Below are 19,853 nucleotides of genomic sequence, written 5' to 3' on the forward strand. Positions count from 1 at the left end.
GGCTAAGGTAATCTACTCCTGGGGTAAGAAAATCCTTAGTTTTTCGAATAATTCAAAGTTTTGTAAACAGAAAATTTATAAAAATGACCATATAATTGATATTCATGTCAACACCGAAGTGCTGACTACTGGGCTGGTGATACCCTCGGGGACGAAACGTCCACCAGCAGTGGAATCGACCCAGTGGTGTAAATAGTTATCAAAAGTACCAGGATTAAAATTTTATACGCCAGACGCGCGTTACGTCTACATAAGACTCATCAGTGACGCTCAGATCAAAATGGTTAAAAAGCCAAACAAATACAAAGTTGAAGAGCATTGAGGACCCAAAATTCCAAAAAGTTGTGCCAAAAACGGCTAAGGTAATCTACTCCTGGGGTAAGAAAATCCTTAGTTTTTCGAATAATTCAAAGTTTTGTAAACAGAAAATTTATAAAAATGACCATATAATTGATATTCATGTCAACACCGAAGTGCTGACTACTGGGCTGGTGATACCCTCGGGGACGAAACGTCCACCAGCAGTGGAATCGACCCAGTGGTGTAAATAGTTATCAAAAGTACCAGGATTAAAATTTTATACGCCAGACGCGCGTTTCGTCTACATAAGACTCATCAGTGACGCTCAGATCAAAATGGTTAAAAAGCCAAACAAATACAAATTTGAAGAGCATTGAGGACCCAAAATTCCAAAAAGTTGTGCCAAAAACGGCTAAGGTAATCTACTCCTGGGGTAAGAAAATCCTTAGTTTTTCGAATAATTCAAAGTTTTGTAAACAGAAAATTTATAAAAATGACCATATAATTGATATTCATGTCAACACCGAAGTGCTGACTACTGGGCTGGTGATACCCTCGGGGACGAAACGTCCACCAGCAGTGGAATCGACCCAGTGGTGTAAATAGTTATCAAAAGTACCAGGATTAAAATTTTATACGCCAGACGCGCGTTACGTCTACATAAGACTCATCAGTGACGCTCAGATCAAAATGGTTAAAAAGCCAAACAAATACAAAGTTGAAGAGCATTGAGGACCCAAAATTCCAAAAAGTTGTGCCAAAAACGGCTAAGGTAATCTACTCCTGGGGTAAGAAAATCCTTAGTTTTTCGAATAATTCAAAGTTTTGTAAACAGAAAATTTATAAAAATGACCATATAATTGATATTCATGTCAACACCGAAGTGCTGACTACTGGGCTGGTGATACCCTCGGGGACGAAACGTCCACCAGCAGTGGAATCGACCCAGTGGTGTAAATAGTTATCAAAAGTACCAGGATTAAAATTTTATACGCCAGACGCGCGTTACGTCTACATAAGACTCATCAGTGACGCTCAGATCAAAATGGTTAAAAAGCCAAACAAATACAAAGTTGAAGAGCATTGAGGACCCAAAATTCCAAAAAGTTGTGCCAAAAACGGCTAAGGTAATCTACTCCTGGGGTAAGAAAATCCTTAGTTTTTCGAATAATTCAAAGTTTTGTAAACAGAAAATTTATAAAAATGACCATATAATTGATATGCATGTCAACACCGAAGTGCTGACTACTGGGCTGGTGATACCCTCGGGGACGAAACGTCCACCAGCAGTGGAATCGACCCAGTGGTGTAAATAGTTATCAAAAGTACCAGGATTAAAATTTTATACGCCAGACGCGCGTTACGTCTACATAAGACTCATCAGTGACGCTCAGATCAAAATGGTTAAAAAGCCAAACAAATACAAAGTTGAAGAGCATTGAGGACCCAAAATTCCAAAAAGTTGTGCCAAAAACGGCTAAGGTAATCTACTCCTGGGGTAAGAAAATCCTTAGTTTTTCGAATAATTCAAAGTTTTGTAAACAGAAAATTTATAAAAATGACCATATAATTGATATTCATGTCAACACCGAAGTGCTGACTACTGGGCTGGTGATACCATCGGGGACGAAACGTAAAATATCAATTAAATGGTTTTGGACAGATTTGAATATTTATACTATATCTAAACGTCTTTTCTTACAAATAAAAGTTTAATTATGCAATCAGAAATAAAAAAAAAAAAATAACGGAATATAATATGTGGCCTTTAGTTATCAAAGGTACCAGGATTATAATTTAGTACGACAGACGCACATTTCGTCTAGATAAGATTCACCAGTGACGCTCATATCAAAATATTTATAAAGCCAAACAAGTACAAAGTTGAAGAGCATTGAGGATCATTCTATTAAATGGTAGAGCAATAAGAAAGTCCAGTTTTGCCTTCAGTAATACAATTATCTTCTAAAATAGGGTCTATTTATCTACTTCAGTTTTAACAGAAGGCTTACAAGATGAGTTTCTATTTTAAATAAAAAGTCAAACTAATGTAAATACAAAAGTGTTTTATTTCATTTTTAAATACATATTACAGTTCGAATACTACATGTATCTATGGAACGCTATGACTGCCTTATGTTAATGATCAGCATTATATGCAGTGCTCACAACATTATATGAAGTGCTCACAACATTATATGAAGTGCTCACAACATTATATGAAGTGCTCACAACATTATACACCGTGATCCAAACATTATATGCAGTGATAACAACATTATATGAAGTGCTCACAATATTAAACGCAGTGATCCAAACATTATATGCAGTGATCACAACATTATATGAAGTGCCCATGATATTATTTGAGGTGATCACAACATTATATGAAGTGCTCACAACATTATACGTTTTTGTTGATGAAGGTGATGATCGATGATGGTGATGATGATGTTTGATGTATCATGAGATTGATGTATGATGAGATATTCGGTAAATTTTATTTTTTTGTTTGCGGAAATTACCGAATACAGTCATAATTGATAGTGCCCCGCAAACAAATTGAAACAGTTGTTGAAGTCATGTTTTCAAGGTAATTCGATTGAAAACTATATCAGAAGAAAATAACGCCTGCTAATGTCTGAAATTGGACAGATATAATTTTATTTATTTATTGGAAGTTCATTCTGAGAAAAATATGAAATTAAGAGGCGAACGAATGAACTAGTTATGTTCACCGTAAGAAATACGCATGGCATAATGTAAGTTAATTAATGAAAATTTGTATGATATATGCCTCGAGTTCATTTTCTACTGAAGAACTTTAGCAAGGTGCCACTTTATAGTCAGTACACAGTTTTAAAAAGCTTAATTACCTTTTAAATAAAATAGTCAGCTTTTAATAACAACTAAGTGCCATAATATGCTAGCTTATATATGTCATGATAGAGTCATTATTGGCATCGATTTTCAGAATTTGGCATTTTTACATGAATAAGTATCTAACAGATATGGAAAATGAAATTTAAAGCATTTCATTGTAGGTTTTAAACAACTTTACATCAATGATTCCAATTGTTTTCCAAGCTTTTAGCACGCCAAGCAGTTTGTCTTCTAAATATGACCAGCAGTCTTGTATAGAGATATAAACTTTCATAAGAAAATTTACCCTTTCAAGACCCAATTTAACATTTTCATTGATAGTTATCATCTCTTATGCAAACTGAGTTTGTGGGGGTGAATAAAACGTTTACTACGGTTGTTCGTCAGTCTGCACGGTTAATATATGAAAAAATGGTATGCTTGTCAATGAAACAACTTTCCGCAAGAGACCAAATGACACAGAAATTAACAACTATAGGCTACAGTACGGCCTTGAAGAATGAACAAAGTTCATACCGCAAAGCCCATACCGCTATGCTATAGAAGGTCCCGAAATGATACACGTAAAACATTCCAAACGAGAAAACTAACGGCCTAATTAATGTCCAAACAGACGAACGAAAAACGAACATGTAACACATTAACAAACGACAACCACTAAAATACAGGCTCCTGACTTGGGACAGACACATATATACAGAATGTGGCGGGTTTTCACATGTTAGTGGGATCCAAACCCTCCCTCTAACATGTGACAGTGGTGTTACAGAACAACATAAGAACGAGCTATGAAAGTCCGTTGAAAAAGGCTTAACTCATCAATTGGATACAATTATAAATACATCTAAAAAAAACATAGTTGACGTGGCCGGTTACTTGTATATCACAACGACAAAAAAGACACTACAGTAAGTACTGATCTGAGAGTACTCGCAGTTACTGCAACTAAAAAGCCACTAACAACTAATAAAACAATCATGTATCGAAGTTTTGCATTTAGGTAAAGATTGAAACAAACTGTGAGTAAAAAAGAATGATTTACTATTAGACCTTTTTAACAATTGTCTACACCTACAATTGAGCACGACTACGATAGGTAAGATGTGAGGGGTCGTCTCAAAAGTAAAAATAGAAAATAATACTATACATCACTAAGAGATTATTTTTTTTAAATCTATTTGATTGACAATGATATAACTTTCCAACAGAGTAAAAGGGCATGGATTTTTAAATTTAGAAGGAAAACACAAAGATCAACTCATTACTGTACGGTGGAAAAAAACAGAAGAAAAAAAAAACAGATAAAAAACCAAAACAAACCCCAGCGATCTCTGATCGACTAAAAAGGAATCAAATATGAAGGCGAAGCATAATTTCCACCGTGTGAAGGCCACACACAGTATCAACATTTAAGGACTTGGTTCAGGCGCACAAAACATGCGACGGGGTTTTACTAATCTAATTAGATAAAAAAAAAAAAAATCCCTTATGCACGGTCATAGACGAAATTTAAAAAGAATCATTAGTACGAGAAAAAAAATGAGAGGATTATAAAACCGGCGAAGGTTTGTAAAGGAAAAAAGAAACAGCGAAACAGTCTGACCCGTTGACAACAAAATAAAATATAGCAATGACAGTGTTACGTATAAAACCAACGGTACTTGATTAACACGGACCCCATTAAAATCTATTGCTTAGCAATTCCCGCTTCTTGGAAGAAACTCAGAGGTCATTTTCGAGAACTGGTGAATGGCTCTACAATAAAAAGGACAACGTCTGTTGTTTTTCGGAACACAGGCAATTATGTAGGACAATCAGTTCGTGAGGACGACCATATAATTAAATGAGGGGGGAACAAATAAGTCATTGGAATCCCAACTCCTTCTTAGCACTATCCAAAAAGAATTTACAATGAAAAAGCTCTATACTAACTAGTATGTTGAGTTCTAAATTCTATACGCAGGTATGTACTTCTTAAATGTTGATAGTGCATCTCCATTTTTCAAGAAGAACATACACCAACTTTAACAAGGTATCTTGATCTTTTCCTTCGACCTATGAAATCAATATGTTTTTACCCCTCCCAAAATTAAATATGTACATCGGGTAAGGTTTAGATCGTTTTAAAAAGTATCGACCGTGTTTACAAGTGTGATAACAGACGGGCAGACAGTCCAGTAATAATGTTTCAGAAATTCTCAGAAATGTTCATAAATACTTTTAAATTTACGGAAGCCGATAAGGGCCATTCAAAAAAAATATTTTATGTCGTAATTACGACAAAGCATGTCGTTATTACGATATCGCTGTGTCGTAATTTCCACATACCATGTCGTTATAACGACATCGCTATGTCGTAATTTAGATGTGTAGTTTCGCATTTTGGCCCCTGTGAATTTTCCAAATATGAGAGCAATACAATTCATTTTTTGATAGCTGAGTATTAAAATAGCCATTAAAACAACATTTTAAACTTTTAGATATTTGGATGATATTTGGCTCTCAATAATGACGACTTCAGTATGTATATTAATGAAATTTATCCTGCTGAACTTACTTTAAATAAAGCTAATACAAATAATGACCACTGCCCTTTCCTCGATCTTGATATCTATATCACTAACGGAAAGCTGAATACTTAAATTTATGATAAAAGGGATGATTTTTCATTTCCTATCGTTAATTATCCGTTTTTAGATTGTGACGTTCCCTTGTCACCATCTTACGGTGTTTATATATCTCAACATGTACGAATCGCTCGTGTTTGTAACAATGTTTTAGATTTTAACGAGAGAAATTTATGTATTAATGAAAAATTATTACACCAGGGTTTTCGATATCACAAACTAGTCAAAACTTTTACTAAATTTTATCATCGGTATAAAGACATCATTCGTAAATATAAAGCACAAAGGTGTCAGTATTCACCTCAGAAACTTACAAAACCTTTAAATAGACTGATTAAGAAGGGATATAATTACGATACTGTTGTCAAGTCATTAAAGATTGCATATTTTGGCGTTAATATTGAGTCACTGATAAGGTCTTTGCGTCGGAACTAAAGACATTTATTCTAAAAACAGTTGTTGGCATGACACGGGTTATGTTCTTCTCATATATGTTATGATGGTATGATACTAAACCCCTAACGGAAAGGATTGTGCCTGAGGTTCATATGATGAAATCATAATATTTCAGTCAGTTTAATTGAAGTCTGGAGCTGGCATGTCAGTTAACTGCTAGTAGTCTGTTGTTATTTATGTATTATTGTCATTTTGTTTATTTTCTTTGGTTACATCTTCTGACATCAGACTCGGACTTCTCTTGAACTGAATTTTAATGTGCGTATGGTTATGCGTTTATTTTTCTACATTGGTTAGAGGTATAGGGGGAGGGTTGAGATCTCACAAACATGTTTAACCCCGCCGCATTTTTGCGCCTGTCCCAAGTCAGGAGCCTCTGGCCTTTGTTAGTCTTGTATTATTTTTATATTAGTTTCTTGTGTACAATTTGGAAATTAGTATGGCGTTCATTATCACTGAACTAGTATATATTTGTTTAGGGGCCAGCTGAAGGACGCCTCCGGGTGCGGGAATTTCTCGCTACATTGAAGACCTGTTGGTGACCTCCTGCTGACCTCCTGCTGTTATTTTTTTTTTGGTCGGGTTGTTGTCTCTTTGACACATTCCCCATTTCCATTCTCAATTTTATTGTATTGGGTTTATATGAACATCAAGAATATGTAATGTATGTAATATAGGCTGTTTTCTGTATGACAGTCCGTATTGGCATGTCCCTACCATACATTGGTCCGGCAATTATTTTAATGTTTTTTTCCAACTTTTTATCGCACGAACTTTGTGATTGGATTTTACGAAAAAAATGAGGCAAAAGACAACCATTTTTAATTGGACCATTAGGAAGATTTAGGAAAACAGTTTCTAAAAAGGTATCACTCAAAGGCATTCAAATTCTAGTTGAATCCAAATTCTGGGGGGGGGGAATGTACATGTTCACCCCCCCCCCCTTTATACAATATTTTATGGGAAATAAATGTCGAATGTTGCCATGGATACACATACAAGGAATTAATGTTCACCCTTTTAACTTTAGAAAATCAAATCTATGGAAGATACTGATTACACACATATGCACATGTACAACACAAACAGTTAGGTTTATGTATTAGAAATCCAGGAATAGGAGATGATAAAACATTTTGTGGCTCATTTTTGATTTTATTTTCTAACTGTGGAGTGCTACCTTATGTATAGTGATCCTATTTCTTATTCTCTGATCTTCTTGATTCTTGACAGGAACAACGACATGTGTCGGTTCTTTGTGGCGTTAAAGCCGTTATTTTACCAAATTTCATTTGACTCGACTGCATATTATAGCAGAAAATAAATAAAAATAGTAAGACAATAATAATATCTAACAAAAGTACAAATATTTGCCTCATGTGAGTTCAAATACTACTGATTCAATAAAATCTTCTCTACACAGTCGTTTTTCAAACGGTAGCCATTTTGTCCAAGTTAATATTTCATTTTTCATGCAGTTAACGCGTATTTTTTATAATTGATCAAAACAAAAATTTGATATACGAAGAGTAAAAAATGCCAAGATTCGTTTCTTATTAACTACATATTTGGGTCTTAAAGGAATAAAATGCTTTTATACATTACAAAACGGTAGCCAATTTTCCCAAACGTCTGAAAACGTCTAAAATCCTAAAGACGCTAATCTCCGACGTTAAATGTGCTAAATGGTTTGAATGGTTTTACACTAGTAATTTTGGGGCCCTTTATAGCTTGTTGATCGGTGTGAGCCAAGGCTCCGTGTTGAAGGCCGTACTTTAACCTATAGTGGTTTACTTTTTAAATTGTTATTTGGATGGAGAGTTGTCTCATTGGCACTCACACTACATCTTCCTATATCTATATAAAGTTTCAATTAAATGTTTATGATAATTAAAACAAATCGTGTTATTAAATTTGGAAAAAAGATGTTGATTGCTGCCGAAAAAGAGAATAGTGCATATTGCTAAAGACTCCGCCCGGGGACATAGGTTCGACACAGGTTAAATTTTGCAATTTTTATTAATTGTATAGCTTTTAACGATTTATTTGAAAGAATTTGGAAATGGGGGGAAAATCCCATTATATAAAATAAATTGAAATTGATGTAACGGAAGTACTCCGGAATAGATCATTTAAAGTCGTCACTTCAGTAAGGTACAATCACCAATATCAAAAGACTTAATACCAGTTCACGGAATGTTTTACTTCGCGATTTGTCCTGCTATTCATGTTACTAGCGAAGCCGGAACTTTTCGTCAATATAAACTTGTGCATAACATGGAGGTCATTGAAAGACGAATCCCAAACAGCGACGAAAACCGTTTCATCGAATTAAAAAAAAAACGGGATTATATTTTTATTTTCCGTTTTCGCGGACGATCCAGGAGTAGATTACTATATTTAAAATGTATATGTCTGAAGATGACTTTGGAAATAATTCTCAAGCCAAGGTTCAAGTAATTGAAGGGGTGTATTTCGACAACTTATGTGCCAGTGAAAATACAGTTCTGTTCAAATTTAGCCACGGGTAAAATTGTTCGATTTACTTGCAGAGTGTCTGATATATTTGTCTTGGGGATGAATTAAGATAAATAATTTTACAATGACAGATGATATGCAACTTGAAAGTTCAACATCCTATGATTTTTTTTTTAGGAAAACCGTATACATGTACTTCCGTCCCATCTTTCCTTGCTACATTACTTGCGACAGTACTGCATTTTTAGTAGAAATAACTTAAAAAATATTGAAAACAACACGTTATTAATTTCTTGCGTCCGAAGCGCTTTTCTGGATTTACCTTCATCAGGAACGCTCAAAGCCAAACATTTGAAATCCGAAGATGTATAAGTACCGAAACCGCTGAAGAGCTGTATGTCAAAAATACCTAAAATAAATAGCCAAATTCATCTAAAGCCAACTCTGCCTGAGGGAGTTGAAACCTTAGTTTCTTAATAATTTATAAATTTATAAACGGACAATTTTAGAAAAGTTTGTTTAATCATGTCAGTACCGAACTACTGACTACTGAGCTGGTGATACCCTCGGGGACTGATAGTCCACCAGCAGAGGTATCGACCCAGTGATGCAAAAAATATGGAAAACAACACATTATTAATTTCTTGCGTCCGAAGCGCTATTCTGGATTTACCTTCATCAGGAACGCTCAAAGCCAAACATTTGAAATCCGAAGATGTATAAGTACCGAAACCGCTGAAGAGCTGTATGTCAAAAATACCTAAAATAAATAGCCAAATTCATCTAAAGCCAACTTTGCCTGAGGGAGTTGAAACCTTAGTTTCTTAATAATTTATAAATTTATAAACGGACAATTTTAGAAAAGTTTGTTTAATCATGTCAGTACCGAACTACTGACTACTGAGCTGATGATACCCTCGGGGACTGATAGTCCACCAGCAGAGGTATCGACCCAGTGATGCAAAAAATATTGAAAACAACACATTATTAATTTCTTGCGTCCGAAGCGCTATTCTGGATTTACCTTCATCAGGAACGCTCAAAGCCAAACATTTGAAATCCGAAGATGTATAAGTACCGAAACCGCTGAAGAGCTGTATGTCAAAAATACCTAAAATAAATAGCCAAATTCATCTAAAGCCACATTTGCCTGAGGGAGTTGAAACCTAAGTTTCTTAATAATTTATAAATTTATAAACGGACAATTTCAGAAAAGTTTGTTTAATCATGTCAGTACCGAAATACTGACTACTGAGCTGATGATACCCTCGGGGACTGATAGTCCACCAGCAGAGGTATCGACTAAGTGATGCAAAAAATATTGAAAACAACACGTTATTAATTTCTTGCGTCCGAAGCGGTAAAAGGGTAAACATTATTATATCGATTTCCACAACTCGAGGTAATTTTGGATAAAATGACATCACAAAACGAACAGAACCAGAATCAACCAACAATATAAAAAAAACGAATAAAACTTGCAAAAATTAATCGAAGTCAAAAACCCTCTTCGACGCCGCATTTTAAGTGTAACGTGTTGAAGGAACATCGTGCTCAACGTTTGAAAGTAACATTAGAGCATTTGATACTTAACTTCACCCTTATTACAAGAAGCGATGTAGTATGCGCTTATTTTGAGGGAGATAGGATGCTTAGCTGGAAAGTTAGTTTCACATATTCACATAGTATTATCTACCTTTAATATCTGTTTTTTTTTTATCTTTAATCTACCTTATCTGTTCATTCTACAAACGTTAATTTATTAGCCTCAACTGTATTTTATAAAATATACAAGTTTCTCTCTAAAGGTATCCAAAGAAGGTAACCAAAGATTTTGCGACGATGCAAATATTAAACTTTACAATATAAATAAATATTTTTAACCAATGAATTCGAATAGCAAAAGCTATGCAATTAACAAATATATACTTATATAAAAGCTTCATGTAAATTATTTAATAATAAAATGCATTAAATATGAAATTTGGAGTTTTACCAAGGGAGCTAATAATTGAATAACAACACTGTCTGCCACATATCATTTCGGGTACTCTCCCTCTGGTACCTTTCCTCCCTCTTTTATAGCTGATTATGCGGGGGCTTTTCTAATTATTATAATGACGAATAATTGTTAATTTCTCTGTCATTTAGTCTCTTGCCAATCATAATACATATTCTTTTAAATATAGCGATGTCGTTATTACGACATAGCTATGTCGTTAAAACGACATAGTGATGTCGTTATTACGACATGATATATCGAAATTACGACATGATAAGTCGAAATTACGACATAGCGATGTCGTTATAACGACATGTTATGTCGAAATTACGACACAGCGATGTCGTAATAACGACATGTTATGTCGAAATTACGACATGCTTTGTCGTAATAACGACATAAAATATTCTTTTTTAATGGCCCTTATCGGCTCCCGTATAAATTGCCCTGGTGTGGAATAAATTTGTGGTAAATTGATCCTACTTCTTAATTTCCTTATTTCAATCAGTTTTAAATATTGTATACTGTCTAAATGATAATATGACTTTAATAACTGTTTAAATTTGTTTGCTGGGCATTACCAATTATGGATTGGGCAATTTTCCGCTAAAAAAACCCGAAGTTTACCGAATCATCTCATCATACATCAAACATCATCATCACCATCACCGATCATCACCTTCATCAACAAAAAAACGTATAATGTTGTGAGCACTTCATATAATGTTGTGAGCACTTCATATAATTTTGTGAGCACTTCATATAATGTCGTGAGCACTTCATATAATGTTGTGACCACAGCATATAATGTTGTGACTATTGCATATAATGTTTGGACCACTTCATATAATGTTGTGAACACTACATATAATGTCTTGAGCACTGCATATAATGCTGATCATTAACATAATGCAGTCATGGCGTTCCATATGTATCCATGTATTAGTATACCCAAAACGACAAAGTTCTTTTTCATTTACCTGTATTTTTACAACCGTTTTTTTTAAAATGTGATTATTTTCGAAGGGTTAAATCTTTCGCAGTGGTGTCTTGCCATGGCTTTGTTTGAACTTGTTTGTTTGCTTTTTGGCCTTGAATGTTTGTTCCTAATATTTTATTTACTGTACATTTGCATTCATATATCGCAGATCAAATTTTGTCGTTCATAGTGTGTTAATTTACGTTTTTTTGATTGAGTTAAGCCTGCCAATTGATATTTTATCGTTTTTTTCTATGTTGTGATGTTATGCTATTGTTTCAGAAAAAGGGAGAAGGTTTGGTACCATTAAAACGTTTGATCCCACTGCAAATGTTTGCACCTGTCCTAAGTCAGGAATCTGATGTATAGTAGTTGTCGTTTGTTTCTGTAATGTATACGTGTTTCTCGTTTCTCGTTTTTTAATTAGATTAGACCGTTGGTTTCCCCGTTTAAATGGTTTTACACTCGTAATTTTGGGGCACTTTATCGCTTGTTGTTCGGTGTGAGCCAAGGCTCTGTGTTGTAGGCCGTACATTGACATATAATGGTTTACTTTTATAAATTGTTATTTGGATGGAGAGTTGTCTCATTGGCACTCACACCACATCTTCCTATATCTATTGTTCTTTTATATTAAGAATAGTTCAAAACAGCAGTTAGGCCAACACAGGATAATACATACAATTTTTGGCAATAACTAATTTCACTTCACATAAAGGTGAATGACACTTACATTATAAGAATTCAATGAGGATATGTATCGGTGTTATCGACATAATGAGTTTATAAAATTGTATGGTACATGTATGACTCCAAGTATAGCAAAATCATTTCGGTTGAACTGTTTTTTAATAGCAGTTTGTCCGGTTTTGTAATCCAAATGAGTTGTTTGGTATAATAATTTCATAATCAAACATTGATCCTTGACATTGAGGTTTTGGGTTAATTTCTAAAATAATAACACACAAGAATATGATTTTTCTTAAATGTTAAGCTCATGAAAAAACACCTTCAATTCTTAAAACATTCTACACGATAGTGTGTACGTTATGGCGTTTCATATCATTGAAGATTACTGTTCTACGTCATTTGGTAAAATTGTTGGTAAGCAGTAACAAATCTCGTTACTTTTGCTTAAGTATTAAATGTTGTATTTTATATTGATTATTTTTTTTAATTTATCAATGTATGTGCTGTTTATACCGTTTGTAGTCTTGTCATATCATTGCCATGATTATCGTTTTTTGAATTAAGCACAGGATAAGCACATTTCTCTACGTTACCGATGGTTAATTGTTGACATCATAGAGTTAGATAAGAATCATTTACTAAGCCTTTATATCTATCTCCTTGTGAAATAACAACTTTTTTATAGAGGCAACACGAACAGTTGTGTATTTTGAGCAGGTAATCCTCCAGAACCACCTACAATTACTCTCGATTATTTTGGGGTTTCTTACTGGCCATTGAAAAGAGGAGGTATGATTACCTTCCAGTTGAAAATGTTATTCCAACCCAATCTTTGTTATACTTTGCTAGACTAAATATTGATATGTTGAACCCATTATTGAAAGAGGCCTTTGAACTTTCAAAACCCCTGTATATTCTCGGTATACATATGTCTTAACAGATGAAAGCCTCAAAGACAAAGCGGCGAATTGTAAGAACATTACAGATGTGAGCCATTTACAATCAGAAATTAAAAAATGAAATAAATGACTATTATAAGGATTTATATAAAAGTTAAATAGAAATAGAATGACGAAAGAAGCAAACTTTTTCTGTATAAAAACCTTCACTTATAGCAAATCTTAACTTATTGTTTAATGTTTTTTCTATCAAGAATTTTTTTTTGCTAAACGTCATACAAGTGACCATGACCTTGAAATAGAAAATGATCGTTACATTAAATTCCTCGAGAACACAGACTGTGTAAAACCAGTAAAGTCATGGAAGATGAATTTCATTTTATTTTCAATTGCTAGGTAAACGAAAATATCAGACAAAATTTATGTAATGATAGATAGTATAATTAGATGATGAGCATTTTATTTATTTCCCTGATGATCAAAAATTATTTTATATATTAAAACACACTTCCTTTAGACATGGTATAATGATTTGCTTCTATATAAAAAAAGGTCATTAGAACAGAGGACAGAGGTCTTATTGTAACATGAATGTTGAACATAGTAATATTGTAATTTTAGCACTTATGTTTTTGAGTCTTTTTGCATGTTTAATGACAATTAATAAAATTATATAGATTACAAATGAGACAAATATCCACCAAAGTTCTAATACAGTAGATGTTAGCAATCCTAGGCAACCCTTTAACAATGAGAAAACCCATACCGTTTAGTCGAGTATAAAAGACTTAACTCTTCATATCAACACAAAGAAGAAAAACATTTAACATTAATCCTTACAACAAGAAGGAGACAGATCTTAGCGGACTGACAGCTACTGAACCCTGGTCTAAAGTCAATAACAGCTAATGTATAAAATCACCTTTCTAAAATTCTAACATGACGTCCTTCAAACGCTTTGAGTACACACCCGATATTTTACATCTTGCTATCGATCAGGGTAAAATATTTGTCATAAAGGGACAACCCGTGGTAAAATCACAATATAATCAAGCCCCATTAATTATTTATAGTATATCTAATCGCCGTATTTGAATATCAAAAATAAGACAACGCGTGACAGAACGACGCATGGATTATACGAGTGCGCAGCACTGGTTTATTCCATAGCGGCGTTCGGTCACAAGTTGTCTTATTTGATATTTAAATTCGGCGATTAGTTATTCTTTTTATTACATTGGCAAATGGCTTTTTTATGAAATTAATATAGAAAATGTAAGGAACTATATCTTTTCCCTACGCATTGACAATTTGTTTTGATCCGACGTTATCGACGTCTTGACAACGCCTATTGTTGTATGACATCAGAGAGTGAAATAACCACGTTTATTTTACATGTGAAATTATCGTGTTTTTTTTAACTGGGAAATCCATATAAATTATTGCAACCAGTGAAAAAATTATAAAGTAACATACACATCAGAACACATCTGACATCCAATTTATGTTGTACAAAAAGTCATAAACAGTCAGAGAAACGCATTACCTTGTGCAATGCCAAAATAAAGGTATCGACAGACTGTAGTATCGTTATAGATGTCTAACATAATTTAAAACTATTAATTAAGATATTAATTTACTGATAACAAAAATGTTAACTCATTCCAATTCAGCTGTTAATAATTAAAAAAAAATTGATGCGTAAAATGTGTTATTTTAAAAAAAACCAGCAACACAAATAGGGGACTTCGAATACAACTTTTAATGTGCTCAACTCGGCATGCAAAGCAGTTTTCACGTTTCAAATAATCATCTACAGGTTAACATTTGGCACTTAATAAGACTTGAAATGACTTTTGTTTGCAAAATACTCTTTACGTATCAATAAATCACTCTTAAGTTTTTATAATTATTATTTTTTAAAGGATTTACAACTATTTGAAAATTAAAAACTCTTTTGCAAAATAACATCTTAATGCTGTTTTTTTAAATTCTAATCAAATATCTCTTATGTATCCCTTTTAGCACAGAGCATTAATTTCCACTATACACAACCATACATTATTCCGTCTTTCTTCATTATATATTACACATCGCTTTAAACATTCATAAATGGTACAAATTTAAGAAGATCGCAAACATGTCGTGTGTTTGTATATCTTCTATTCGGATCCAGTTTGTATTACCTTGATCTAGCTGTTGTTGAACAATGTTAATCAAAGTATTCTGTAATTTATCCCTTTACGACCCTTTTAAGATTTCTTAAACTTCATTTATATAAGATTGTTAAATTAAGGTAGACAGAGGAACACATTTTATTTTTTCATGATTTTGTAAAGAAAATGAATACTGGTGTTATTAAACAACTCTTAGGTTCATTGAATTTTGTAACACTTATAATATTTTATAACTATGTAATAAGAAATTATAAAAACATTCACTTCAACACAAACTTTCTACATGGATGCACGCGATCAAAATAAGCTGACCAAGAATTTCGGCAAATAACTAGCTGAAAATCATGTCGAAACTTTAGCGGACTACCTGATGCAATCACGTATTCTCAACGACGAACATTTGTATAACGAATAATTTCAAAACATCAAAACATTGACTAATTCCCCTTTCAATCAATATCACATTCATAGTAAGACATATGTTTGTAATAATTTTATCTGTTGTTATTGATATTATAGTCCATTCTATTTGTGCAGATTTAAAGCAAAATTGCTCAGATTGTGGTAAAATCATGAACTTTTGCATAGTAGTTGTATAGGTAATGGACAAAATTTTCAGATATGGACCCACTCTGGAAAATTGAAATTTGGGAGAAGCGGCCATTTTAAAATGGCGGTCGTTGGATTTGAAAAAATACTTAAAAAATTCATGAAAATTTTATTTCTCAAGTTATTGTCTTGAAAATTGGTTAATAAAATGATAATACGTATTTGAGTAGAACACCATTGTGTTGATAGAAACTAGTTATACGCCTATTGAAATGTGTCCAATTTGATTTTTTGAAGCCAAAATAGGTCTACCTTCAACATTGAAACCGATGAAAATAAACATTTGGTTTATATTATTGTTTATCTGAAAAAAAACCTTTCAAAAAACCTCTATTGGCATTATAGGCATAATTAGTATCATATCATAAAATAATGAATGTCATAACGAAATCTACTGCTCTAAACGACATCATAAAAATCACGAAATAAATGAGTAGTGCAAGTTTTGTCAAATGATACAATAACAGTCACTGTCTATTAATCCCTATCACAATGTCCTGCACATTTACACAGATCAGTACAACTTAATGATGCCTTTACACATTTACATCGTCCTCTGCAACCGTTTTCACTTTTACATTCACATTTTATAAGTTCAACACAAGACGTTTGTTGTAGCGATTATCAAAATAGTTCCAACAGCCCTTCTGTGTTCCGCGTCCAACCCCAGATGGAAGGTGATGGTGTTTCTAGGAGTTTAACAAGAGCTTATCCCCAACAAAATCCTGCTTGGTAAGCAGCTCTCTTTATGTGTTGGTGTAATGCGGCAGAGCTTGGAGGAATGTTTTCAATAGATCGTCCTTTTCTCGTGAATAACTCTCTTCTTGCAGCATCTATACCCAAGCACTCGCTGGTCCTGTCATGCATTAAGACTACAAGAGGTTCAAAGTTAAAGCAGCTTCATTAACACAGTCTTCATTTATATTAGGTTTATCACTTAATAGTTTGGAATCTTCATTCACTGCATCAAAGGATAAACATGTGTCCCATGCAGTTTTCTTTCCACGATTCGAAAACGATGAAACTTTGTCACAACCATTAAATGCGTGGAAGAATAGTAGTGCATTGGACTTAAAAAGCCTCATAAAAGAGCAAGTTTATGAACAGGGATGTACCTGAAGTTTTTCCAACTCCAACTTGTGCACTGCTGATACTGAAATTACAACAATGTCGGTGTCAAAGGTTCTAATCAAATTTTTCTGCATTCCACTTTTATTCACCTCTTTATTATTGCACGGTAATAGGTTACCGTTATTTTTATCTGGTATGTTGCAAACAACTTCGCTTCCCTTTGTTGAAACGACTATCGTCTGAACACTTGGAGTAAGCATAAAAAGCTGTTCCGCTAGATAGGCAAATAACTCTGTCTTGTTGTCGTCAATTCTTAGATAAATGACTCCCAATTACCAGGAATAGTATAGTCTACCTGCACACGTCTTCTAATACCTTTTCTACTTTTACCACGCGTTGATGTCTTCAAGCTGTCATGACGGTATTCATCCCATATCACATCTATCCGACTGCATGACTTCAAGTAATTATTTATACGAGGAAGGAAAACTTGCTTAGAGTTATCCTGAAAGGTTTTGCAAAATCTAGGCTTCAGTATGTTAACAATAACAACTCCGTATAAAATAATGGCGTCTACGTCAGGAATCGCAATAACAATTACGCACATGTTCTCTAATGACACAAACAAATCAGACTTTGAACCAAGTCTCAACTGACCAAACTGGCATTAGACTGTGAAGATGGATAAGCTTGGTTTCCGTGAGGAAGAAACTCATAAAGATCACTATCACGAGCTTGGCAAGACACAAACAGCTGGGAAAATATAGAGCAATTCTGCTTAAAGGAGCTAATTTGTCTTTTTTCCTTTGATTCACTTCTCAATTGCTGGCGACTTAAGAGGTGAAATGTGTTTTGTTTAATTGGATCGGAAAGTGGTGTTGTCTTCTTGTCGTTCTCGCACGTTCTCTCACTTTCCCTCACGTACTCATGGTACTTATTAATCCCTATGTGTTCGATAAATATTGTATGTAGGCCATATGCATTAGCATATGTAAGGAACAAGCAGTCACTTGATGGGCATGTCAAGATCGGGTCACATTGGATGCTTTGAGGAATGATTCTGCTGTTCCAGCAGATGCAACGTTTGACTGGCTCAAAGCATTTAGCCATCCACTATTTTGTAGCTAATCTCTTATTTTTCTGAAAGCAGCAATCTCAATATGTAGACCACCAAACATTATTACAATTTGATTTCCCCGTTTCTTTCAGGTCAATATTCAATCGAAAGAGGGACGAAAGATACCAAATGGACAGTCAAACTCTAAATCTAAAACAAACTGACAACGCCATGGGTAAAAATAAAAAAGACAAAAAAACAACAGCACACATCACAGAACAGAAAACTTAAGAATAAACAACACGAACATCACCAAAAAACTAGGGGTAATCTCAGGTGCTCCGGAAGGGTAAGCAGATCCTACTCCACATGTGGCATCCGTCGTGTTGCTTATGTGATAACAAATCCGGTAAATAGTCTAATTCGATAGGTCACATTCATGAAATGATAGGGGATCGTAGTTACGACGTAAAGAACATGTCCGATATCATGTGTGAAACGGTTATTCCATAACGGTCAACCCACTCGTGATGGCGTCCGTAAAACTTACGAAGGGATGATTTCAACTTCACAATTTGGAACTCTTCATTTTTAAGCTTCCCTGTGAGCAGCAACCGTATATCAAGAAAATCATGATAGGAAATGCAAGCACGGGAATATCGTATCAATTGGGAGATATATACCCTGCATGCAAGTGCTGGTGGAATGTTGCTACTTAGAAATGGAGAGTTCACAATTGGAAAGCTGAAATCATCTCTTTCATGCAATAGTCAAGTGGATGTTTTAGCAAGGGCATACAAAGTTGATCACATGCTATGACTGGTATTTGTCCTGGGTTCATGTCTTTAATATGTCCATTAGTGCTTATTTGACCACATGGTGAATACCAAATACAAATAGGAACAGTCCTATAAAAATGATGTGGTGATATAAATTTAAATATATATCAGTTCATTAGTTTTAATGCAAATGATAAAATAAAATACAACAGCAAAAAAAAAATAATATTTAAAATTTGTGTTTTCAAAATAGGCACCCTTCAAAATGGTCACCAGTATTTCAATACACGATAATATTCCTAGGATGAAAACTGTTTTGATCCCCCTCAACATGTGTGGATCCGTCTGAGAGTTCAAGCTTATAAACTTGTCCAATAAGTGAAGATTTAAAATAAAAATGTGTATAACAAACTCCCATGTTCTTATGTTGTTTATGTTTCTTCATTTTCAAATTGCCTCATGTATTTTGAAATATATAGATAAATATATTTACAATATATTCGAAACAGTCATTTTCGTCGATCTGCCATTGTTATATAATATAATAATTTGATACAAATATGTATCATGGGTTTTATAGCTTGTCTTGAACAATCAAATCTGCAAACTGAATTTTTGCCACTGGACATAAATAAATAATTACCCATCAATCACTGAAACAATTTGTATCTTAATATCTTAATATCTAAGTGACTTAAGGAAGAATAAATATAAGCCCAATCCCGAAGTTGAACTTTAAAATTGAAATTTAAACAGAAAATAGTTGTATAATCAATGTTAAAGGAGTAGGGGCTTTAATGGCCTAAAATGGCCCCAGATTTACAAGATAATAAAAATTCTAACAGA

The sequence above is a fragment of the Mytilus trossulus genome, chromosome 5 (assembly GCF_036588685.1).
Source record: "Mytilus trossulus isolate FHL-02 chromosome 5, PNRI_Mtr1.1.1.hap1, whole genome shotgun sequence".
Taxonomy (NCBI): Eukaryota; Metazoa; Mollusca; class Bivalvia; order Mytilida; family Mytilidae; genus Mytilus; species Mytilus trossulus.